The sequence below is a fragment of the Sinohyriopsis cumingii genome, chromosome 2, assembly GCF_028554795.1.
Source record: "Sinohyriopsis cumingii isolate HCF-2022 chromosome 2, ASM2855479v2, whole genome shotgun sequence".
Taxonomy (NCBI): Eukaryota; Metazoa; Mollusca; class Bivalvia; order Unionida; family Unionidae; genus Sinohyriopsis; species Sinohyriopsis cumingii.
Window position 1 is genome coordinate 46643186 of NC_142962.1, and position 26698 is coordinate 46669883.

The window sequence follows — 26698 nt, forward strand, 5'->3', positions numbered from 1 at the left end:
GTGTGTCATTTTGACATTGTATTCTCATTGATTTAAACGAGTTGTATAAACTGTTCGCATTCAATGATGAGATTTTGATCATTTGAATAGGTCACACATTTTCTGAATTCTACGCAAAATTTTATGTTCTGTGGGCTAATACAATATTGATAATTTCAAGTAAATGGGCCCATGGATTATACTCATTTCAGTGTTGCATATTAACTTGCAGTAACTGTCCCCTCTAGTTATCATTCTTGGGAATTCCAAAACAGGTTTTGGTTACCAAAAAATCACTTTGCCCATGTTATATATTTAACTTTGGTACATAGGAGCTTGTATCATTGCTTACAATTGACCTGTCATACATGTACTATATAATAACTACAAAGGGGGAGGACACTTGTCTCCTTGCTCGTACGACCTATTTAAGAATAAACACAGATATTTCAAGCTATGCTTTGTGTAGCTTAATAAATTTGGCACCGATATTTAGCTCAGGCATTTGACTGTGTATCACCTATCAAAAGTTTTACTTAATATCATACCTTTAAGGAATGCTAAATCATTTTTCCATGCTACTGCTTGTCATGGCTCTGGTCATGCCCACTTAATATGCAAGTGAAATCCTGCTGAATGGAGTACTGTCCTCTCATTGGTTAAAAGAAAATGATGCCCTGTATTTATTTATAACTTATCTTCAGTTGGCCAAAGACAAGGCAGTATTCCATTCAGCATGTTGTTCTTGCATATTGGGCGGGAGTGATCAGGGCCATGTCAAGTGAATGTGTGGGAAAGTCTTAGGGAGAATCTTCAGTGTGCTTAGGTCACTTTCAGAGTGCTTTTAGCATTTTGAAGGGCAGCCTTGTTTTTATCACAATTTAGCATTCAGTTTATGATAATGATGATATACTGATAAGAGATTATTATTATTATTATTATTATTATTATTCATTGGTGAAATTTAGTGCTTTCTTATATGAGGAAATTTCAGCCTACTAATGTGTTCTACTTGTTATCATCTTTTATATATTTATAAATGTCATATAAAGCATAATTATAAGAAGTCAGTTCTAAATTTCATGATGATTTATGCATTCATATTGTAGGAATAGAAAATGTTCTTCATATAACTTATGTATTCATGCAGTTTTATAGATAACAGCATATACACTTTTATTATAAAATATAAGTTCCTAATTGCTGCAGTTGTATCTTTTCCAGTGAATGAGCAGTAATCTGTAAGTTATTTAGAATAAATTAACTTGACATGGCCAAACCATTGTTTGCAAAGAGAAGTTAAAGTCAGAAAATATTATCAATGCAGAATGCTGTTCAGCAAGTGGACACACTGCTAAGAGCATTTTATATCAACAAATTCCTCTTTTATACACCACTTTGGACACATATTGCCACTTACTATCATAGACAGAGATGGTCCTGGCTTTTAACCCTTTACCTCATAGAGCATAGTGACAAAGTGCAGCACGCTATAAATAGAACACCTGTTGCCTAGTCGACAGTGTACACATAGGCCTGCCTGTGAATTGTTAAGCAATGTAGTGATGTTACGTTTAGCAGCAGTTTTAACCATTTTACATTTTTGGTGCACATCTATTATATGTGGAAAAATTTAAGAGTAAAGTCCGATTGTTATAGCTGTGTAATTATTTTTCACGGAAGAATTTTTTATGTGCTTTAAATTTGAAAGAGAACTTGTTCACCGTCATGTCAGTGAGGCCGCGTGACCAACCGTAGCTGTCATTTACCATACTCGAAATTTACATGTTTTTCGTCTGCGTCTACATCACCAAGTCATCTAAATTTGATAATCAATAAAAACTAATTGCTGCCTGCATAAATATCAGAGCCTTTACCTAAGTTATTGAATCTTTCATAGTTGTGATTCTAATCGTGAAAACTTCGTAAGTACTGAATGAAATCCTGCCTATGAACTGTTAAGCAATGTAGTGATGATATGTTTAACAGAATTTTAACCATTTTACATTTTTGGTACACATAAATTATATGTGGAAAAATTTAAGAGTAAAGTTCCTTTGTTATAGCTGTGTAATTATTTTTCACGGAAGAATTTTTTATGTGCTTTAAAATCGAGAGAGAACTCGTTCACTGTCATGTCAATGAGTCCGCGTGACCAACCGTAGCTGCCGTTTCTGATACTTGAAATTTACAAGGTTTTCATGTGCGTCTGCATCACTAAGTCATCTGAATTTGATAATTTATAAAAACTAATTGCTGCCTACATCAATATCAGAGACTTTACCTAATTTATTGAATCTTTCGTGGTTGTGATTCTAATTGTGAAAACTTCATACGTACTGAATGAAATCCACGGCCGCCATTTTGGAGAGTGGAGATTATGACCCAGTTACTTTAAATAGCAGATATCGACCAGTGCATGAATAGTGATACGTGATCTAATGTAATTGTCATTCGTAGAAATGAATGTATTATCTAATAAGGGGGTTTTCCCCGAAGGTGGCGCTACAAAAACCAGCTCAAAGTGGCTGATGTTTACAGCAGGCGTCAAAAGGCGCTTCCATGCGAATCTTTTAGAGGCGTCAAAAGGTGCTTCCATGCGAATGGAGTAGAGGCGTCCAAAGACGCTTGCATGAGGTAAAGGGTTAAAAAGTTCAGCCTCAATATTTTGTCGCCAATTTTCAAAAAATGTCACCAGAACAAGTAGTGAATATTTTACCAAGCCTATTAATGTTGTTGTTATAGGGTTTAATACCATTTTTCAGCACAAAAGATAGGAAGAACCCAGGGAAAACCCCAGAAAGAACTACCGACCCATGAAAAGCTACCAGCAAGCTTTCTCACATGCCCACATTGGTCGAGCCCAAGTCTATTAATGTAATAGGCAATGAAAATTGAAAAAGACGGGATAGTAATTACTGTATTGGTAACAAACAATACAGCCATAATATTACAAAATAAACCATTCCATGACTGTTTTGCACTACTTCCATGGTCTTTGCATCCCGCATCACTGTTAGTGCATAGGTGTGATTGTTGTCACCTGAAATAAATGCATTATCAAATGTAAAATAACTACTTTCCTGACATCTGGCTGTATGTCTGTCATATTTTTAATAAAAATGTCAGGTATTAAGCAAATCTATGTTGTGTATACAGTAGTCCCCCTCTTGAACGCCCCCCTGACCAGCGGCCACCCGCTCCTTACGGCCATAATCTGTTGGCACTGACGAGTTTGTGTTCAAAAGTACCCTCGTGAAAGGCCACCCAGCTAACGCGACCAGCGGCCAGCATATTAATGCAATAATATAAAATTTACCCCTCACAAGCGGCCGCATTTTATTTTAATATGTATCCAGAACCAGTATTTTATTAAAAACGTGTGTTAAGTAATCCGATTTATGTTTCCCGATGTCAGGTTTTCGTTATTGAAAGAATTGTTGACTAAAATACATTTACCGCTAAGGTTAATATTATATCATTTACGCCTCAAGAGAAGCCCCATTTATTCCATAAAGCCAAGAAAGACTCAAATTTTAATCCATACAAAATGGTAAGTACATGTAATCCTATTAGCCTTACTGCTGTGTTATCATAAGATATCCGATTTAGTCACTCTGATAATTGTTAAGATTACAATTATTGAACAGTATTAACAGTTGAGAAGTGACAGTATCAATGTACAATACACAAGTAATCAGGAAAATGGTTTGATAGCCTTTATGGCTTCCCTTAGTAAGATGTTGAGCTTGTTCACTTTGATAATTAGTGGCTATTACTACTGACAATAATTGTCAAAAGTACAAATCCTAACGGCTGCGAGGTCAGTACTGCATGATGTTAATGGTACATATCAAAACAGTTTTGGCTTCTCTCACTTAGTGTAAAAAATATATAAAATCAATAGGGTACTAGACTGCTACTAACGAATCACGTGACAAGATCACTTTCTTTATAAACACACAGCAATTTGTTTAGATGCATTAAAAATTGTTTTATCAGTATTGTAGTTGGCCACATGAATAACTTACTGCAAAGAGTTCAACATGTTATCGAGGAAAAGAAAAATTCTCAGTTTAGAAGAGAAATTAATTCAACTGACCGACAGGTGGGGGGGGGGGTCAAAGATCCTTGCAGAAAACTAATGTCGGAAAGACTCAGATAACAATATCCTGAAAGATAAGGAAACAATTCTGCAGAAGTGGGAAGGTGAAATGGATGGAGAAAAGAAGATTGTTTTAGCCAGGATATGTTTGTATCCTGATTTGAATAACAAGAAAAAGCAACAATTATGTCAGTTGAATTGGGATATGACGACTTTACCACAAGTAACGGATGGTTGCACAGATTTCAAGTGCGACACAATATTAAGTGTTCTGTCATTAGTGGAGAATCAGCTGATGTTAATAATGAAGATTGGAACAAAAGACTAAACGATATATGCATGGGATATGACAACAAGGATATTTTTAATTGTGACGAGACTGGTTTGGTTTTTAGACTGTTACCAACAAAGTGACAGATGATGTGATTTGTAACATAATTATTAAGACAGTCTGAAAACTATATCAATGGTTATTCATAACATTCTTTTGAAAACAATGAAACAGTTTGTTTTACATTTATTTCACAACATGCATGTGATTTTTAATGAAAATATTAAATGTTTTAGACATAAATGTACTTGTGACTTTCTTCATATGTATTTACTATTCGCGATTGTCATCCCCCTCTAGAAAGGCCACCCTCATTATAAGGCCACTTCCCTGCAGCAGTAGGGGTGGCCTTATAAGAGGGGGACTACTGTATTATTTTCCAAATAAGTTTTGTAAGGAACTATAGTTAATGACTTAAGGAACTTAATACGTTTTAATACTAAAATTTATGATTGTACTTTGCAATATAAGATAAGTGATGTATAATGCCTACCGTCAATTTCATGCATTCATGAATTAAATGCCCCCCCATTTATGGCTAGCTTCACAAAGTACATCTCCATTAACCAGGAGTTCAGAAATTTGTTTTTGCTGCACTTTACATGCTTTGCTTATAGTGAATTGCTTCCTAAATCCCTTGAATGATCATTGTATGCTGTAGATTTTTTCTCAACAAGCAAATTAGGATCAACATTCCCACAAATGAAACTTACATAAGTCAACACCTGGCATTAATGTACCGTATATATAACTATTACTTACCATCATTAAATTAAACAAGGAATGAAGAAACATATCACAGAGCATATGTGACCCCAAAAACTAATTTGGAATAAATATGTTGTTTAGTAAGCAGTGTTATATGCATATATGAGTTAACATTAAGGAAATAAGGTGGGATCTAAAATGTGGGAAATAGTTATCACATGTATGGTAGCTTGAGACCACATTTGAACTGTTAACATAAATTCCCACCCATTTTAGGCATTGGTAATTATAACGAAAGAAAAGGGCATTTATTTTTCAGTCATTTGCTAGTGCTTTCACTCATTGTAGAACAGATGGTTTCTTTGAAGTATGTTGAAAAGGCTTGAGTCTAACCTTCAGCTATTGTGCAGTTTGGTCATAGCTGACCAGAATAAGAAATGGGTGTACATTGGAGAGGGAATAATGCACTCCACAGGAAGAAACAGTGTGTCCTTTGAGAATTTCACATGTATTGGACCCAACAAATCAGTGGATATTTAGTGAAAACTATGCTTAAATATGCTAAAAGAAAAAAAATCGCCAATGGTAGGTCCCAATCTGTGTGTTTTCAGATTCAATCGTCCAACTTGGTTTTTGAAAAGATTTTTTTTTTTGCATGACCCGCTAGAATAACTGAACGATAATAACTAAATTTATTCAACGACTATTTGAATTTTAAAAAAAAATCTTTCTGTATATTTGAAACTTCAGCCCAGAAGGGGTATTTTTCATTGGAACATATTCATATTTCTTGGAACTATTGGAATTGAAAGGACTTTTAGGAGATAGGAATCCATTCACCAGGCTTAAGTTAATTTAATTCTTTCACTCCTGTATTTTGAGAAATTATTTTCAGTTCTGCAAAACTTGTTTGTTTTGCTATTTCTTGTTGCATAGTTCAAGTCCACAGATCCGGTGGCCTAGTGGTTAAGCATCCGCCTCAGATGTGGGAGGTCGTGGGTTTGATCCCCAGCAGAGTCATACCAAAGACTTATAAAAAAATGGTACTAACAGCTGCCTCACTTGGTGCTCAGCATTAAGAGGTCAGTATTAGGACTAGTCAGCCTGGTGTCAGGATAATATGACGGTGGGACATCATGCTATATGTCTGCGGTATGATGCCCCAGTGCTAGACATCACTGTAAACTGCCACACTGCAGACATTGTAGCGATATGACTGAAAAATTGTTAAAGCTACGTTAAAAATCCAAATCACACACACATAGTTTAAGTCCATGAAGTCGTAATATGGGATTGATGGCAAAAGTAAAAGATCAATGAACAAAATTAACATATATTACTTACTCCTTCTGGATTCATATTTGGTGTCACACTCCTTCAAAATATCACAACCAGTTGTAAATTAATTGCCTTGTGCCTTGATACATACATCATGGAACATGGCTTTAACTTTGCATCAGATCTCAGCCACGGACACCCAAGTACCAGCTGTTGAGAAATTTTTGGGAACTTTTCACCCATTCATCATGATGTGGTGTTGCACTTGAAGCATTACTATCATCACTACTTGTAGATGATGTTGGACTGTCAGGTATAACATCAAGTTAAGTGACTATGTTGTCTGATGAATTTGCACTAAATCCAAATGCTGTTAATTTTGTTAACTTACTATTATGATGAGACGATGAACACGCAACGTCTAACTTACGTTTACCCATGATAAAGTTGCATTGTTGACAGTATATAATTTTGAATGAGATTTTTTCATTTGCTTTGTATTAATACACAGCGATTGGTACTTCAAGGGTAATCAGTTTTCAGCAAAACTATTTTATTGGTCTTAGAGGTCGGTCGATTGTAGGTATAGTCCAGTAGCACAACTGAGTGTATCACAGCATACAGTACTCAGGCTAGATGTCAACATAAGTGGATTATGATGTAACAATGCACTGTAGAGATGGGTTTATCAATATGAACAAAGGATTTGTTTATGTAACAGATATATTCCAAGTTTGTGTATCCAAGTTTGTGGCTTCCTTTCGTGGTCCCTTTGAATTTATCCACTCCAGATCCATGATTGTATGTACAAATTAAACAGCTAAAAAGGCTCTCACCAAAAAAATCATTAGATTGTATATTTTGTCACTAATAAAGGAAAAATGATTGCAATTTGTGACATTGGCGAAGCCCAGGATGATCTCTGATAGAAATTATATAAAGCCCGCAAGGAACTGTTTTTATTAGTGAGATATTAAAATGGCATTTCAAGTTAGAAAGGTAACTGCTTTAATCATATCTAATCACCAGTATCTCAGATGCTATTCATTGAGTGGGAACACTGCCCAAGCAGTTATAACAACAAAAGGCCTCAGCAGCTTATGATCATAGCATGTGTACCAGTTGCTTAAGCAACCATTTGTGTTAGCAAGATGTAGAAGGGGCATTTAGCAGAGTGAAAAGGCAGGTTGCTAGAAAAAAAAACAAGGACCAGGTGGAATGTAAAAAAGAATGGCTTGGTGTCTGGATAAAAGCTGTCATGTGCAGGGGAAACTGGTCAGGGGCAGGAATAAAACAGTATGACACAATACTATCCTAAAATGACCCATGGGAAGCACAGGATAGGATCTCATATTTGGCTTTGCCTTAAATGGCAATGTACACGACTTATCCAATTTTCTTTTTACCCACTTATCCCAGTTAAGTTTCAGAAAATTCATTTGTGCCACCTACATTTTCACTTGTCCCAAAATTTCACTCTCTTGTCTAGATTTGATCAGATGTTTGGCCCTTTAATGAATAGAAAAACAAAAAATACTGTTGATTTATTTCTTCAAATTAAAGGCTTAACTTTTTATTTTCAGGGTATCATGTATACACTGTTTCTAGCTACAATACAGTTGGATATGTGCTTCCAAAACAGATCACTATGGACTATGAATTGACTGGAATTCAGACTTTCCCTGACTTATCTATCAATTGACGGAGCAAAGCCTCTTGCCCTGAGTTTTTTATAATTAGCACCAAGTTTAACTCTGCTCTTTTCATGTAGCACAGACATCATTTCCATATCAAAAAATGGTTTTCCATATCGGGCTAAGGTGTTGGCTGTGTTAAATAGAGCTCACATTTTATTTTGTTTTAGTTCCTTCTCTTTTTATTTACAAATGACCTTTCCTAGTGCAGTATTAGCAACTCAGTGACTGCTTATTGCAGCATCACAGGATGTTTTTGGAATAAATGAAGCAAGGTTAGATTCAAGTATTCAGAATGCTAGAGGGCATGAATGGCCAGATAAAGGTAGATAAAGTGATCAAATTATAAAAATTAATGCTTTAATGTCTACTACATCACATGGAACCTACCTGTCAACTGAACTACAGTAGAAAGTGCAGAAACCTCTTTTCAAGTTGTACATGATACCATTTATATTCAGAAACATGCACACTTAAATGCATTGACATACATGTACTGAGAGAGATGAAAGATAACGTTCTGAACAAAGAATCCCATGAGAATAATTTGGTGCTTCATAAAATATAATTTTTTTATGATACAGTGGTTTTATTAACAGTAAGAGAGAGATTCTGCTTTTAGGTGTTAGTGGGTTGATATAGGAATAAAGATGTTGAAGCAGAATACAACATGACTGCATGAATGCTTTATTTGTTTATTAAAACAAGGAATGCAAGAAATGCTGTGATTTGTTTTGGCCACTTCCCAGTCACATTTAAATTGTTTTATTTCCAAGTTCCCACACAATGGAAAATACAGAAAAGAACAGGATTTTATTGGTTTGATTTATGCAGAAAAGAACATTGCCAGTATAGTACATAATGCATAAATGATGCACTGATGTATAATTGAATCAATGAATGATGGTGATAAAAACCTGTGTGCACATAAATCCTTGGAGAGATTGAACTAGACAGAAAGAGAAGATACTCTAAGTTGAAATGCAGTATAGATATATGACCAAAGTGTATTAGAAATGTTGAATCTTCATTTTTTAGTAATTGAAATATTTTGTACATGCTTGGTTTCTGCCATTAATAAGGATCAGTAAAAGACTTGCTAAGTGAGAGGTATGGAGGACAGATTAAGACAAACTGATATTCATCTTTGCTCTCATTATTTATATAGAGCTATCTCAGATATAACCTCTAGTTTTGACTGTGTATCACTTAATAATAATAATTATAATAATAATGAGGACTTTTTATAGCACCTAATCTTTAGAAGCTCTAAGCGCTTTACAACATTAGACAACACCTATAACATAAAAAACATATATAATGATATGATTACAAAAAACAATACGATGAAATTAGAAAACATAAAAAACATGCTGAAAATATTGAAGGTAGGAAAGATTAGGTCAATAAGTTTGTTCTTGCAGTCGAAATAAGTGAGTTTTAAGAGTACTCTTGAATGAGATCACTGTCTTTGTGTCTAAGTTGCAGTGGACAATTCATTCTACGTTTTTGGGCCCTGGTATGCAAAAGAACGTTGTCCGTATGACTTTGTTTTCATAGTGGGAATAATGAGTATACGATTGTCAGAAGAGGAGTGTAAGTATCTTGCTGGTGTATACACATGGGTGAGGTAGGATAGGTATGTTGGACTGGAGTCCATCAGTGAAACGTAGCACAGAGAACAAATTTAGTGTTTTATTCTGGATCAAATGGATAGCCAGTGTAGGGTACAGAGCAGCGGGGAGGTGTGCTCTGATCATGGTACTCTAAGTATGATCCGAGCAGCTGTGTTTTGAACTTTTTGAAGTTTCTGGAGTAGATATTGAGATGAACCAGACAGAATTGAGTTACAATAGTCCAGTCTTGAAAGTAATAATGAACACACGTGTTTTAGTGGCATCAACTGAAAGATTTTTGCAAATGGAGCTGATGCATCTCAGCTCAAGATATACAGCCTTGCATATGTTCATGACATGTTGGTACAATGTGAGAGTACTGTCCAGAGTAACACCTAGGTTTCATACTGACTGTGTGAATTTAGTGTTGGTGTTGCTGATATTTTTTGTTTTGAGGTAAAGTATGTGAATGAGAAGGTCTTTGTGTTGTGATCAGAATGGCCTCAGTTTTATCATCATTCATCTGCAGCTTGTTACAAGTCATCCATGATTTCACATCAAAAATGCACCTTTCTACACCTCGGATACTAGCATCAGCTTCAGTTGGGTGGCTAGAGTTGTATATTTGGGTGTCATCAGCATACAATTGGTGAGACACTGGATGATGATCTATGACATTTGAGAGCAACTGAGTGTATAGAATGAAGAGAACAGGTCCAAGAACAAACCCCTGTGGAACACCACAACATAGATTAACTGGGCTGGAGTATATTCCATTTGCAGACACAATTTGTGTGCTGTTGACCAAGTAGGACTTGAACCACAGTTAGGCTGTATCGTGAATGCCAAATACATGCTGGAGACGGTGAAGTAATATATCATGGTCTATTGTGTCAAATGCTGCAGACAAATCAAGTTGGGTAAGGACTGTAATCTTTCTGCTATCCAAAGCAGAGAGAATGTCATTAACTACTTTTAGAAGAGTAGTTTCAGTACTGTGGCAAGGGCGATATGCAGATTGTACATTGCTAAAAAGACTGTTTGAATTCAGATGAGATACAAGCTGGGATAGAACAACCTTTTCTAAGATTTTTATATGAGTGGGAGATTAGAAACTGGGCTGTAGTTCTTTAAATCGTTATCGTCTAGTGTTGGTTTCTTCAGCAGAGGCTTTACAGTGGCAGGTTTGAAAAATGATGGGAATTCCCCGGATGAGAGAGAGGTATTAATAACATCAGTTAGTGAACGTAATACTGGATCTAAACACTCAAGCAGCAGTAATGTTGGAATTGGATCAAGTTCACATGACTTTAGTGCACTATTCATCAGGATTGCACGTACAAAATCCATAGAGACAGGTTCAAATGCTGCTAATGGTTGCTGCTCAAATTCTGTATCCCAACTGTATGGTGATGATGAGGCAATTGAAATTGTGGTGTCAAGCTTATCTCTAATGGTTTATACATTGTCACGGAAGAAATTTGCAAATATGTTTGTACAAACTATATATTTCCATGTAGGGGTAAAATGATGTATCAGAGTATCATTGATTCTGACATCATTATGCATATAAGAGCTGAAGAATTTATTCAAAATGATACTTACTCTTTACATGTCACTGTAATCTTCAGCAGTCATCAATAATCATTAGTTTGCCATTTTATTTATTAAATTGAGAATTCATCTAAGAGGGCTATCTGTTGCATCATATCTTGTCTACTTGGATCAAATTTGGAGGTATATGCTTTTGTTGTATTATGCAGTGAAGTATGCAACATTTAGTTTTGATAAATGGTTATATATATATATATATATATATATATATATATATATATATATATATATATATATATATATATACAGAAAGAGAAAGAGTAGACTTAACATTCTTACCCATGTGGCAGAGAAATCTTGCTTTTTTGCTAACCTTCCTTTTCTTAGTTGTTTCATTGCAGTCACATTGTCTCGGTCATTGTGTCCACGAGCTAGGAACTACTTTATCAAGAAATGCAACCAGTGTTGCCTTCTGTTTGGCTTGATGGAGTTGTTTCCTTATAATAAATATTAATTATTTATTGTAAATTTCATATAGCATCCATCATGTGATAATACCTCAATACTATCAAAAGTTTTATGTTGTTATTTTCAGACACATACAAATTGTGTATTTTGGATGGATAAGTCACACCAAAGTCCTCATTAATATTCATATTAATGCACCATATGTAAACAGCATTTGATTGTGGCTTTTGACCTCTTCACACACTAGTTACAATTTAAATTTTAGTTGTTGGTATGATTATTGTGAATTTCGTAAAGCATAAGACCAAAGGACCTACAGATAGATGTGCAGAAATAATAGTGAGTGATGAATACTGTATGTGTTGAATCTTCTAAACTATATTGCAAAAATGAAAAGTTCTTATAACTTTAAAAGAAAATATTGGGTGAGAAAAATAATCTACTTTGGGGTTTGCACAGAGACAAGGAAATACCAGTTGCGGGTAACATTGTCTCCACAAGAGGCAAAGTATCAACTCAACCATCAAGACCCTGAGTTCCTTTGCCTTTACAAAGCTGAGTACACAGCCAGCTTTTCACCATGTCAGAGGGACCAGAACTAATTAATTTCTGTCCAGATTAGACAAATACCCCCTGACTGCTTCCTTCTAAGAAAGCACTTGCGACATGCTCTGAGGGCCAAAGCAAAAAATTCATCAGACTTTGAGCAATCTATCAAATAGTTTGAGTTTTCACTGACCTTTCCCACCTTATTTTAGAAACTTTTATGACCAAAATGTCAAAATATCTTGAATGAGGTGGGAAAAGTCATATGACACTTTGATTATCTGCCAAGTTAAAATTTACTTTTTGGGATACTGACTGCATGTAAATTGTCTTTATGGTTGTTTTCCAATCTGTTGTGCTGAACAATCTTTGAATGGCAAATGTGTATGTGTTTTTCTTCTTTGGGTGTTTGATATCTATTATTTTGAGAACTTTTAGACTTAAAGTTTGAGTTAACTACAGCACTGAGAATCAAAGAGGACCCACCAATAGAAGGCGTGATCACATGATTTGAAAATTTAAAATGTTACAGTTAGTTAGGTATTGTTATGATTGAACAAGCAATAAAGTAGTTGTATGAATTTGCAGTTTTGTATTTATTTTGTTTTTGTTCCCCATCTTTGGGTTATGTTAATTCCTTTTTGTAAATGTTTGCATATCAGACTTAGCTTTTTGGACTAGTCCTTGGCTGATATTGTTACGTATATCTGACTTAATTTATATTTATTTTAATTTTATTGTTTCTTTGTCAGCTTTAAAATTTTGTTATTCTATTACATGCTATTATTATATAATCTTGTTTATGTGATTTGGAGATATTTTCCAGAAAATTCAGTTTGACCTGAATCTTTTCATCAATACCTAATATTAGAAACACTGTTTCTAGTTTTGACTTAGTTCCTGGCCTTGATTGGGTGTCAAGTAGACAACTTCTTTTTTTTAATTCATTTTTTATGTGTGAATGATAATCATGGAATTGAGGCTGTACTGGTTTATGTGCCATTAGACTTGTAGATTCCTTCCAAGGCTTTCTAGAATGTGATCACATGACCCTCATCTGAGCATCTGTTTTGTGCAGTAGTCAGGTTATATACCGATGTCTATGGAGAATTTAGTCAGTCTGGGCTTAAAACTCTTGATGTCAAGTCGTTTCCTTCTGTTGTAGCCAGTTTTCGAGTCATATGTTAACTTTTCTTAAGATTATTTGGATTCTAAAAGATTAATTCATTTCTGTGGAAATATTGTGAGTGCTCATACAGAATTCTTGAACAAAGACATTTCTTAAATTTTTTATTTGGATTTCCAACACGGAGTGTTATTTCTTGTGTTTCTACAAGGAACTGTAGACAACAACACTGTACAGGATACAGCATACATCATCGCCTTCCATCTTTGATTCAGGACTCAAACTTGAATTCATGTGAACATTTCATTATTAGGACCTAATTCGTGGATTATTCTTGGATTATTTTTAGATTTGATTCTTAAAACCATAAGTTCTTATTTTTATATTTGTACAGTATTTTTCCAGGGAAATAAATTATTTGTTAAATTTTTCAAAGCTTGTTGTTTTCACTCTTTCTTGTGTTACTGTTTATTTGAACCTAAATATGTAACATAAGAAATTGGGTGCTCGTCCTTGAATAATTTTGAATTTGGCTAAAATATTTCAGAAAACTTTTTTTTTGAAATTTGAATTCCCCCCATTTTTCAAATCTTTAGTGAAATCGGCAAGCTTTTTCTAAAATGTCATCAAAACTGGAAATCTTTCTTCCAAATCCTACCCAGGAACAATTGATCTTTTCAAAAAAGATGAATTCATTCAACTTGCCAGAAAATTCGATCTTTTTGAGGTAAAGGATACTTTAACGAAACAAGAAATAAGAAATATTATGGTTCATTATTTGGTAGTAAAGAATGTTTGGGATAAAAGTACTTTGGTTTCGATCAGTAAGTCTGTATCAGACTCTGACACAAAAGTAAAGAAATTAGAATTAAAATACGAGATAGATTTGGAGTTAAGGAAGCTGGAAATTCAGAAAGAAGAAAGATAGAAAAACAGATGCAAATGCAGTTGCAAGAAAAACAGATGCAAGTACAGTTACAAGAAAAACAAATAAATAAGGAAGAAAGAGAGAATGAGAGGGAATGTCAGTGTAGAATGAAAGAAATGGAACTAGCAAGTGAAAAGTACATTCATACTTCAAATCCAAATTTAAGTTTTGATCTTGCAAAGACTATCAGGTTAGTGCCCCCTTTCAGAGAAAAAGAATTAGACAAATATTTTACTCATTTTTAAAAAGTTGCTGAAAATTTGAAATGGCCAAGGGAACATTGGACTCAGTTATTACAATGTGTACTCACTGGTAAGGCTAGTGATATTTACAATTCAGTTCACCAAAGTGGTAACATGATGTGGTCAAGGAATGCATCTTAACAGGTTTTGAGTTAGTCCCTGAAGCTTATCGGCAAAAATTCATAAACTATAGAAAAGAAGCTGGACAAACTCATGTTAAATTTGCCTGAGAAAAAGAGCAGTTATTTGATAGAGGGTGCTTAGCCATGAAAGTTTAACGAGATTATGAAAGTTTCAAACAACTTGTATTACTTGAAGATTTAAAAAACTGTGTCCATACTGACATTAAGACTTATGTTGACGAGCATCAGATTGAAACCTTGGAAAATTCTGCTTGAGCTGCTGATGATTATTTTGTAACTCATGAAGTTCCTTTTGTAAATAAGACTTCTACTCAACAGTCTTCTGACAGAAAAGTATTTCAGCCTAATACAAACCCTTCTAAAACTCAAACTGGCACAACTTCTAAAAATCAAGCTTCTGATAAGCTTGTTTCAAGATCCTTGTCTCTTCCTACTTGTACCTATTGCAAGAAAAAGGACGCATTATTTCTGATTGCTACAAATTGAAAAATAGGCATCAGGATCATAACAGACCTATTCCAGATGGTCTTATTTCTAAGAGGTCAGAGTCATGGTCATGTATTGAAAGCAATACATTTGTTGGGTCTAATAGACCCCAGTCTGATTTTATTATGGAACTTTATGAACCGGTCATATCGAAGGGTTCTGTATCACTCTTTGGTGATTCGGCCAATCCTATCCCTATTAAAATTTTAAGGGATGCAGGAGCTTCTCAGAGACATTTATTGTCAGGTACTTTGCCTTTATCTGAGAAGTCTTCTTCTAATGAGAGTGTTCTTATTCAGGGAGTAGAGTGCGGCTTTGTTAACGATCCTCTCCATCATGTAAATTTGTCATCAGGCTTAGTCTCAGGACCTGTGACAGTCGGCACGGTGTCTGTTTTACCTGTTGAGGTTATTCTTTTATTACTAGGCAACAACCTAGTTGGAGACAAGGTTCTGGTTAATCCACTTGTAACTGACAAGCCTTGCTCGGATCAGAAAGTCGATACAATTGAAATAAAATTCCCTGATTTATTCCCAGCTTGTGCAGTTTCTAGAGCTTATGGCAAAGAAAGCTCTTGAGACTGATGTTGATAAGGAAAGTATTCCTTTAGTTGACACATGTATTGGTCAGGCTATTGATGAGGTCACTTTCACTCCTTGTTTGGATCAATCAGAAGGTATTGATCACAGTGATCCTCTTTTAACTACTCATTCTTTTTATTTTAATCAGGGTGACAAACGACAATCACTTGTCATGAAACAGGAAAAAGATCCTGAGATCTCCTGTTTGTTTCAAAGGGCCATTAGTGAAACTAAAGCTACTGCAGTTCCTGTCTGTTATTTCATTAAAAATGAAATTCTTGTGAGAAAATGGAGACCTCCCGAGGTACATGCTGGTGATGAGTGGTCAGTGAACTGTCAAACTGTAGTTCCAAAACCTTACAGACAGGAAATACTTAGTCTGGCCCATGAAACTCCTTTGGCTGGTCATTTAGGGATTAATAATACTTATCACAAGATCTTGACTCACTTCTATTGGCCAAAAATCAAAAGTGCTGTTAGTAAATACTGTAGATCTTGTTATACATGTCAAATGGTAGGAAAACCCAATCAGAAGATACCTAAGGCTCATCTACAACCTATTCCTGCCTTTGGCAAACCATTTATTAGAATTATGGTAGATTGTGTTGGTCCCTTACCTAAGACCAAGTCAGGTAACCAATACCTGCTGGCCATTATATGTGTGTGTGTGTCAACAAGGTTTCCAGAGGCAATTCCTTTGAGGAATATTAAAACTTTGATAAAAATTATTACTCAATTTGGCCTTCCCAAATCTGTTCAGTCGGGTCAAGGGTAAAATTTTCTGTCTGGAACTTTCCAGCCTATTATGCTTGAATTTGGCATTCAGTAGTTCAAGTCAAAAGTGAAATTATGGTTTGACAGAATGACAATGGAGAGAACTTTTGAGTCGGGTATTAGAGTTCTGTCTCTTTGTTCATTCTTCAAATTTTTCTTCAGATTAGATGGTTAAGATGAAAATTAATGAGTTAAGTTATAATATTAGTGCTCCTGGGATCTAAATAAATTATAGGAGTATCAGTATATTGAAAGAGATAGCCAGGTTAAACATGCAATTAATTTAGTTGTACCTGTCCCACTCAGTGAAGATTTAAATGAAGGAATATCATCGGATTCTACTGATATTGGAGTGAGAAATTATTAAAGATCTGGACCAGAAACTTTCACATTTGCAAGAGCAAGAAAGAAATGAACTTCAACAGTTATTATTTGAATATAAGCACTTATTTCCAGATGTTCCTACAGGAACGAACAAAATTCTCCATGACGTTGTAATTGTAAATTCCAAACCTGTGAAACAACACCCACACAGGATGAACCCTCTCAAACAGGAATACTTGAAAAAAGAAATTCAGCATTTGCTGGAGAATGATTTTATAGAGCCCAGTAAAGTGACTCGAGTTTACCATTGATAAAACGTTCCATATGTGCACTGATTATAATAAGGTGAATAGTGTGACAAAAACATTAATTTCCATTACCAAGAATCGATGACTGTATTGATAAGATCAGAAATGCCAAGTATGACACCAAATTTGACCTTCTGAAAGAATTTTTGCAAATTCCACTTACGGAAAGAGCAACAGAAATTTCAGGGTCACTGGAGGAAGAAATTCTTTTTCTTTATAATAATTTGAGTTCTCTGTCATTTACGGTTACCAAATTTTCTGGATGACATGCATTGTTCCCTTTCACATAAATTTGTACGTTAATCTCATATAAATAATATCTTGCTCATAAAATAATTGAGTCAAATATGAACATTGTACACACAAATATTGTATATTTCAAACCAGAATTTGATCACTGATTCTGTGAGTTTATGGATTCCAGATGATCAGATTGACACACAAAGCTTTCCACAAAGGCTATACATGGACACTGTCAAGAAGTGTGTAGCAGAGAAAACCACTTATACTCCAGGCCCAGCATAGAAAAGCACTATGGATGACAAAAAACAATATGGCTAACAGAAGTTTTATGGCCTTATTAGACTTTTAGGTAGTTGGTGTTTAAATATTATATTGAAGTAAAGCTGTGATGAAAATCATAATTCAGATAATTTAGTCAACCATAAATAAAAATATTTTTGTAACAACAAAAACAAAAAAAGTTTTTACAACTGGTGGGAACACTGCATAGGCATGCACTTGCAATAAGGATAAACTCGTTGATTTTGTAGTAAAATAGTCATGGTTACCAGTTGAATGAACCATTGTTTCTATACAGCATTTGTTCTACATCACATGCCATGATGAGGCTTTTTTAGATGACTTACAAGAAACGTCTCATAAAATCTCAAATAAGGAAACCCTTAGGAAAATTCTTTCCCATCAGTTATGTGAAGCCTGTGTCTAGTTTTAACTGATGCAATTTAATACCAAGTTGTATTACATCCTCAGAGGCTGACACCTGTTAATCATGAGTGACAGTTCTTGTCTGGTGTGGGGAGTAGACTGGAGTCTTGCTGATAGGGGTCATTCTCCAGCTAATTTTTAAAAGCAGACATTTGGGGAAATCTCTGACATAGGTCAGGTGGGTTGTACTTTGACACAAGTCAGATATTGTGAAATAAGTCACATGGATGAATTGAGACAGTTGCAAAAGAGTTGAGGACATGTATACAAAGAGAGAATTGAACAGCTATTTTCATTCAAATTTCCTTGTGTTTTCTTGTTTTAATATCAGTATACAGATGTATTTTATGCTGTGTTTAGATTTAATTTGAAAGGAATCATTTATTTAAATTATTTATTGGAATTATAAAGTGCTCATATGACAGTCTGGACTAAAACAACAGCTTGGGATTATTATGAATTTATTCAGAGACATTTTGGACAATGCCATTATGATACAGTCAAGCCTGTTTGGCACTTCAGCACATTTGAGGATATTGGTAGTTGGTACATCAGCAGATTCAGGGCTTGGAATTCAGTCAGAACTCTTCTTTTAGAATTGTGATAGAACTTTTAGAATTATTTTGGATATTATTCATAGTGTTGTAAGTTCTTTTAACTTTTCATTTTATAACTCTGGACAATTAAATTATTTATTAAGTTTTACAAAACTTGTTGGTTTTGCTTCTTTCTGTTACATAGTTTACGATTGCAGAGTCGTAACAAATCTTTGCCATGAATTTTAGGATGTTTTAACTACAAAGCCTGGTCAAACAAAAGATCTTAACTCACAGTATCATGACAATTTCTGAGGCACCAGTTAAACAGTGGCTGTACAGAATACCTTTTATGCAACTCAAAAACATGAAAACAATATTTGATGAAAATCTGGAGCAAGGCCTTATTCAACCCTCAAACAGACCATCCAGTTCTCCTTACATACTAGTTAAGAAGAAAGATGGCACTCGAACCACAAGGTTAACAATATCACCTTACTTGTTGTGTATCAAGTCTCTTGAATGGATGACCTATATGAGAAGATTGGTGGTGGAATACCTGAGAGCATGGGCAGGGGATGAGTTTCACTTCCGGTGGCATTGTTTGATTATGCTTACCTACTCACCATTCTGACTGGTGCCACAGGTTATGCAAAAAGTCAGAACTTCACTGCTCGTATGATCTCTTAGCCCACTGTGGCCCCAATGATCATGGTTCAGTGACCTGCAGCAGCAAATGTTTATCCGAGCTGACCCTCTGTGAGTTCTGTTGCTTATTTCCCTTTGTTCTTTTTGAGACCAAAGGATGCTCAGTATCTGCTATTGAGGCAATGGAGCTGCCATTCGCAAGACACGTACATTCTCACGTGGCAGTCTATTCGGATTTACATCTTGCCGATCTCATGAAGCATTTTAAGCTGGGACAAAAACTTCACTCCAGGTCTCTTATGCCCAGATGGAATAGACCTAGTGTTGTGTGATCTTTAACCAAAACCCACTAAGAACCATTGTGTAGGACTTCACACTCATAACAGTGTTTTTACTCACCCTGGCATCTGCAAGAAGACAGCGAGCTTCATGGCTCATCTGTCAGCACTGTCTGTCTTGGGTATAATGGAATTATGAATCCATTTCTCTCCTTTGTCAGTGCTTTTTTTTTTAGCACAAAATTAATTACCTACCTATAGAGACTCCCATTCTGTGTCAGTCTGTGCTGGGAATGATCAAGATAGGCTTTTAAGCCCTGTCTTGATGCTTACAAAGGAAAAGGGAAAGGGAATACACTCTGTTGATATCCCCCCAACCCCAGTCTTGTGCTAAAGTTTCAGTTCCATCAAAAAGTACAGTGTATATCTGTCCAATATCCATAATCATTTAATAGCCCATGAGGGTGAGCCATCAATGCCCAAAAGGTTTTGGTGAAATCATTCTTACTTGGAGGACATCATGAAGGCAGCATTTTGGCAATCTCCTTTTACATCTGCTCTTTAACACAAAAGAATACAAGCATTTATTCTCAGGGCCCCATAGTTGTTGTGCAACATGTGACCCAGGGAAACACCACCATTGAGTAATGGGGATTTCTTCCTCCAATGGTGGGTACTGTAAACACAACAAATACTTGTTATTTAATTCAGAGTATTAAAAATTATGCAAATTAAATAATTTTTATTTTGTAGTCCTGACCCTGTGCAGAACTAAAGGGATTTTAGCTGAACAATATAAACGTGACAGAAGATATTCAGCAACTTAATGGTACCAATGTACAATATAAACATACAATTTTTGTCTAATTCTCTCTCAACTCAAAAATCCACTTACAATAAAAATAAAAGTGGTCAAAAAGACTTTTGTTTTTAGTGAACGAGAGTAGGGATGGCTGAAAAAGGAATGTGTCAGTATGCAAGATCATGTGTATTCAGATCATATTTCTTTGTAGCTGTTACGGTGTTTTTGGCAAAATGATTAAGATGGGTCTGTATATGTATTATTTATAGGTATTATTGAAAAAATTTATGCAGTGACACAAGACTGTTGTCAAAAAGTTAAGTACAACTTCTTACAGCAAAAGTAACCTCGTTATCAAATATACATTTATAAAAATTTGAAGTTTTTAGTGGACACATCTGTTTATGTTTGTACAAGAAAGAGAAAGAGAGTTATGAAACAACATTATGTCTCTGTGAAAGCTTGTACGTATTCAAAGCAGGTTTTATTTGTATCTTTTAGAGAGTGGGGTTACATGATTTTCACATTTATGATAGAGAATAAGATTTTTGTATTTTATTTTTTTATTGCTATAATAAAACAATAAGACTAATTAATAAATAGTCCAAGTTTCCTCTGACCCGTGCCAGCCCATTTTTAATATTTGGACACCCCAACCTAAATTACGAAATATCTAAATGGGGTGGCAAGGATCAGAAGAAACTCGGACTAATTGACCAATGGTCAGTGGGATTCAATTTAGCTTTTACTGAGATCTGACTTTTGCTCGATAAGAAAACATTAGATGGCTTCCATACTTTTTTAAAAGGCATGTGGTGCCTTCCTACAGTGCCTGACTTAATAAAGAGCACTCATTATCAATAATATTTAAATTTACTGTCTGGGTAGTCAACTGGATCACTGTGTCATCAAATCAATCGTCCTTCTGGGTCACTGAATCATCGACTAGGTCATCCTCTGGATTGTTGACTGTCATCAACTTGGTTAGTGGCACGGGTTGTTGCTTGCTCAAGATCGACAGGGAGACAAACAGGGAAAAATGATGAGAGAAGAGAGATGTTAAGTTAAAATGTGTATTGTCAGAGGATAGTGATTCAGAGATTTTCATGCTTCTTGAAAGAGCTTCATAGCACCTGATCCTGGTCAACTAAAGACCTGGTCCCTTATTTTTAGATTCCCTGGTCTTGCCCATTTCCTGTACAGCAAACTGCGGCCAACTGCTTGCTATGGCTGGGTGGTTATACTGCTTCACTTGAAAGGGGATGTCTTCACACAGTATTGCTTTAAAACATACCACCATTGCAACCACAGTTGGCATGTAAATTATATATACCCAGGCAGAATCATGTGACCCAAATACTTAAATGCTAGATGGTGCTACAAAACCCACTAACATATAAAATCAGATGTAAACTTTCACAAAATGAAAATTACTGTTTGAGTGTTTTGTCATTACAGACCATTGTCCAGTTGTAAATGAACAGCATTGGATAATGTAACAACAATAAGATATCATATGCATCATCATTATATTTTCTCGCCAATAAGAAAGATGACAGTGATGAAAATACTGCATTTCTCACCCACTCAGTGACATATATCCATTATTCACTTATGTCAAGCAAATATCCTCTGTTTAGTTGAACTTTAAAATTATTTGATGAAATCCACAAAGTGCTATGTACAAAAACAATTATACATTTAATTATTATTTTTATAGCTAGATGATGTGTGAAAAATTTAATGGTGCAAAAATAATGAGTTATGGTTCATTCCATTTTTGCTTTTGATCAGTGTTGACACGTCAGCTTACCCACCTAACTGACAAATTATCTACACAAAGTTCCCTCATAATAACATCAGTCCTGTATGTAGAAATCTGCTGCACCTAAAGTTACTTTACAATGTGTAAAGTTACAATTTGGAATGGCGAAAAAATATACTTTTTGTCAGCTGAATAGTTATTGATATGGTAATAAGACCTGACTCATTTTGGGGAATGTATACACAAGCTGTAGATAGAAAACAATTCAGTTAGTTACCAGCTGTTGTAATGAGCCTCTAGCTGGCTGGCATGTCCCATATCACAAGTTCTCGTCTTGCTGTTACATGATATGCCTGCAGCATTATAATAGTGGCATCAGCCATATAAGCATAATGTATGCAGAATTCAACTGCGTAAGTCAGTCATTATCAGCCCCTTTCATTAGATAGATGGGACATATAGTTGTGATGTCTTTGAGTTTGGATAAACTGACTTCCACTGACTGTGTCATGTATGTAGCTTCCATTTGAAATTTCAAGACTTGATTCGTAAGCTGACTGCTTGAAAGTCTTCCCCTTTTTAGCATGGCTGTTTTAAAAAGAAGCAGTTTATTCACATGGTTTGTGTGTCAGTCAATTACTTGGTGACAAATCCTTTTTTTTTCTTAGCACACTTTTTGGGAATGAGATTAATTTTATATATTGTTTTTGTTTTAATTTATTGTTGGGTGCATGTCTTAGGTTTTATCTAAAATATTATTTTGATTCTTTTATATTTTAGATAAAACCTATGTGTTTACTATTGACAGAGGGTTGACACTAGAACTTACCAAAGTAAAATATACTGCCATATACATGTATGATTATCGTGTGCACCAGAAAAGAACAGCAATAGGGAATTATCTGGCTTCTTTTCAGCTTACATCATTACCCATTATTAAGTAGTACTTTCTTTAATAATTTCCCCTCTTTCTTTGAAATTTTTGTCTTTTAAAACTAATCAAAGTTTGATTTGTTGCTAAATCTGGCATTTCTGCATATTCTTTTATCAAGAAATTAGTTGCATGAATCATCTTGAAAATATTTTTACTTGAAGACATCAGCTTACTAACAGCTGCCTCGCTAGGCACTCAGCATTAAGAGGTTAGCGTTTGAACTGGTTGGCCTGGCGTCAGGATAATGTGACTGGGTGGGACATCATGCTATATGTCAATGGCATGATGCCCCAGTGCTTGACATCACTATAAAAACTGGCACACTGCAGACATCATAGTGATGTGACTGAATTTTTTTGAAAGCTACATTAAAAATCCAAATCATACTTACAGATTTGAGGGGGGCCAGGTGATACTTTTAAATGAATCACTGCCAGAAAATGTGTACAATTCATTGCCATAGGCTCTGATCAGGCAATGTTGAAGTCATGTAGATATATTTGTCTGGATTGCAATGGAATTCTGTCTCATATATTGGTATATGTAATCAAGTTCATCTGTCCATATGTCCGGCATCAATACTGAGGTTAGGGTTGGCATTTGGGTCATTTTCTCAGATGCTATTGCTTGTAGAGTCATTTAAATGTTTCATGAGAACTTAATCATTACAAACAATTATCACTGCGACATATTGGCTTGCAATCAAGCAGTTTTCTTGTGTGAGAATTAGTTAGAATGTCATAAACAATAACATAAATATATATGTTTGAATGAACAAACATTAATTCAATGAATTTTGTTATGATGCAGATAATGACATATGTAATATACCAGTGTTCTAAAAATGTAATTACTTGATGAAAGGAGTAAAAATTTTGCTCATATACATTCCCACTTTAAAGAAACATCTTTTGTTTTCCAATAATGTGATACTATCAAATTATATCCTTTGATGAAATTATTATTATTATTATTATTATTATTATTATTATTAAGGAAGCAGCAGTGTCACAGAGGTTGGTTTGCCAGACTAGGCAATCAGTAGGTTGCAGTTTAGAATCATGCCCAGATCAGCCTGGGTCGACTGCCATGGTATGTCTCAGGGCAAGGCACTTTACTCTCATTATCACAGCATGAAATACTTTTTCATGTGCTGATGTAAATAGCAATCCATCAGTCAGTCACTTATGATGGATCTATTTTCAGTGCATGATGAATTAGTTGAGCAAGGACAGTTAGCTCCATTCTTAACACGCTTTATTCATAGTAAAGGGAAACAATTCAAACAAATTTTTTATATAGGAATTATGTGCATTTGGGGTCTATAACTCATGACTTTCATTATAACATAGTAGTTACGGTCCATAACTGCCAGCTGTCATTATAACACAGTAGTTTGGGTCCATAAGTACAACTGTCATTATAACACAGTAGTTGAGGTCCATAACTGCCAACTGTCATTATAACACAGTAGTTGGAGTCATAACTGCCAGCTGTCATTATTACACAGTAGTTGGGGTCTTTAAACTGCCACTTGTCATTTTACACAGTAGTTGGGGTCTATAACTTCCAGCTGTCATTATAACGCAGAAGATGGGGTCCATAACTGCCAGCAGTCATTATAACACAAGTTGGGGTCCATAGCTGCCAACTGTCATTATAACACAGTAGTTGGTATCCATAACTGCCAGTTGTCTTTATAAAAGTAGTTGGGGTCCATAACTGCCAACTGTCATTATAACACAGTAGTTGGTGTCCATAACTTCCAACTGTCATTATTACACATTAGTTGGGGTCTATAACTGCCAACTGTCATTACAACACAGTAGTTGGGGTTTATAACTGCCAACTGTCATTATAACAGTAGTTGGGGTCTATAACTGCGAACACTCACTAAAACACATTAGTTGGGGTCCATAACTGCCATCTGTCATTATGACACAGTAGTTGGAGTCTATAACTGAACTGTAATTATAACAGTAGTTGGGATCCATAGCTGCCAGTTGTCTTTATAACACATTATTTGGGGTCCATAACTGCCAGCTGTCATTATAACACAGTAGTTGGGGTCATAACTGCCAATCATCGTCTTTATAAGACAGTAGTTAAGGTCCATAACTGCCAGCTGTTTTTATAACACATTATTTGGGGTCCATAACTGCCAACTGTCATTATTACACAGTAGTTGGGATCCATAACTGTCAGTTGTCATTACAACACAATAGTTGGGGGTCTATAACTGCCAGCTGTCATTATAACACAGTAGTTGGGGTCCATAACTGCCAGTTGTCTTTATAAGACAATAGTTGGGGTCCATAACTGCCAGCTGTCTTTAAAACACATTACTTGGGGTCCATAACTGCCAACTGTCATTATAACACAGTAGTTGGGGTCTATAACTGCCAACTGTCATTATAACACATTACTTGGGGTCCATAACTGCCAACTATCATTATAACACAGTAGTTGGGATCCATAACTGCCAACTGTCATTATAACACAGTAGTTGGGGTCCATAACTGTCAACTGTCATTATAACATACTAGTTGGGGTCTATAACTGCCCACTGAAGTATGTACTGATATGCAGTGTATGAAGAATAATAACAGTTTGATGAGTGTAAATATGTGTATTGGGTGTAGGGGCAATATATAGAATGTTAGTCAAATATATAGTAATAATTTTAGTAATGTAATGTAAATTTAAATATATTTGTTAAGTTTGTGATATTTGTGCATTTAATTTTGTCCATAATATTTCAGAAGGAACTAAACATATAATACTGTACTGTTTTTTTTTTCTTTTCTTCTTTTTTCAACCAATGTTGTCATACTGTACATTTGATAGACCAGTTCAAGTGGAATGATTTAATTTTGGTTACTGTGTCCATAATGGTATTGCATAATTATGTTATAATGAAGTGCATTGTGACCAGGGGAACTATTGGTGTGCAACTAGTCCTGAATATTGAGTTTGATATTACACACACATTTTATTTATCAGACTTTCAAGAAGCAACAAACAAAAGATGTTAGTTTTTAAAATATCTGAAAATTTTGCCATGCTGGCTTCCTATTTCACAGACTTTATCTCAGTTTTATCAAATTTAAACTACTGTGAAATAGATTTTATATGCTACCTGTTTATGTATCACATTTAAATTTCCAATATTAGGTGATGAACTGATGCATCACTCCATATCTTATTCTTCAATCAAACTCCAGAACTTGTATGTATTATTGATAAAGATTAGGAATGAATTGACTTTGAAACTGGCTTCTGCTATTTAAGGGAAGGAGAAAGCAAAATAGGGAAGCTGCATGTTGAATGATAAATTATATGTGTGCCAGATAACAGTGTGGTAGAGATTTATTTGTGTCATCTTATGCAGCCTTTCATAACACATGTTTGATTAAATTTCTTGTTTAGCACAATCAAACATGCTCAGTAGTCAACTGGATATTGATTAAAGACAGCTTTTGGCAACACCCATGGCTGAACTTGCCATCAGCAACATCTATGGCTGAACTTGCCACCAGCAACATCTATGGCTGAGCTTGCCACCAGCAACATCTATGGCTGAGCTTGCCAATATA

The 26698-nt window shown here is 35.1% G+C and overlaps 1 protein-coding gene across 4 annotated transcripts in view; it reads left to right on the forward strand.

Moving 5' to 3' along the window:
• Nucleotides 1-26698, forward strand: part of LOC149804767 (synaptosomal-associated protein 25-like) — a 100308-nt gene that overhangs the window by 318 nt on the left and 73292 nt on the right. The window contains exon 1 of one of the 4 annotated variants that reach the window (XM_089944212.1): nt 22605-22679. The exons of the other annotated variants lie outside the window; for them this stretch is intronic. The gene's annotated coding sequence lies outside the window, so the exon portion shown is untranslated. Of the gene's footprint in view, nt 1-22604; nt 22680-26698 lie in introns of those variants that run through there. 4 annotated transcript variants of the gene reach the window in all.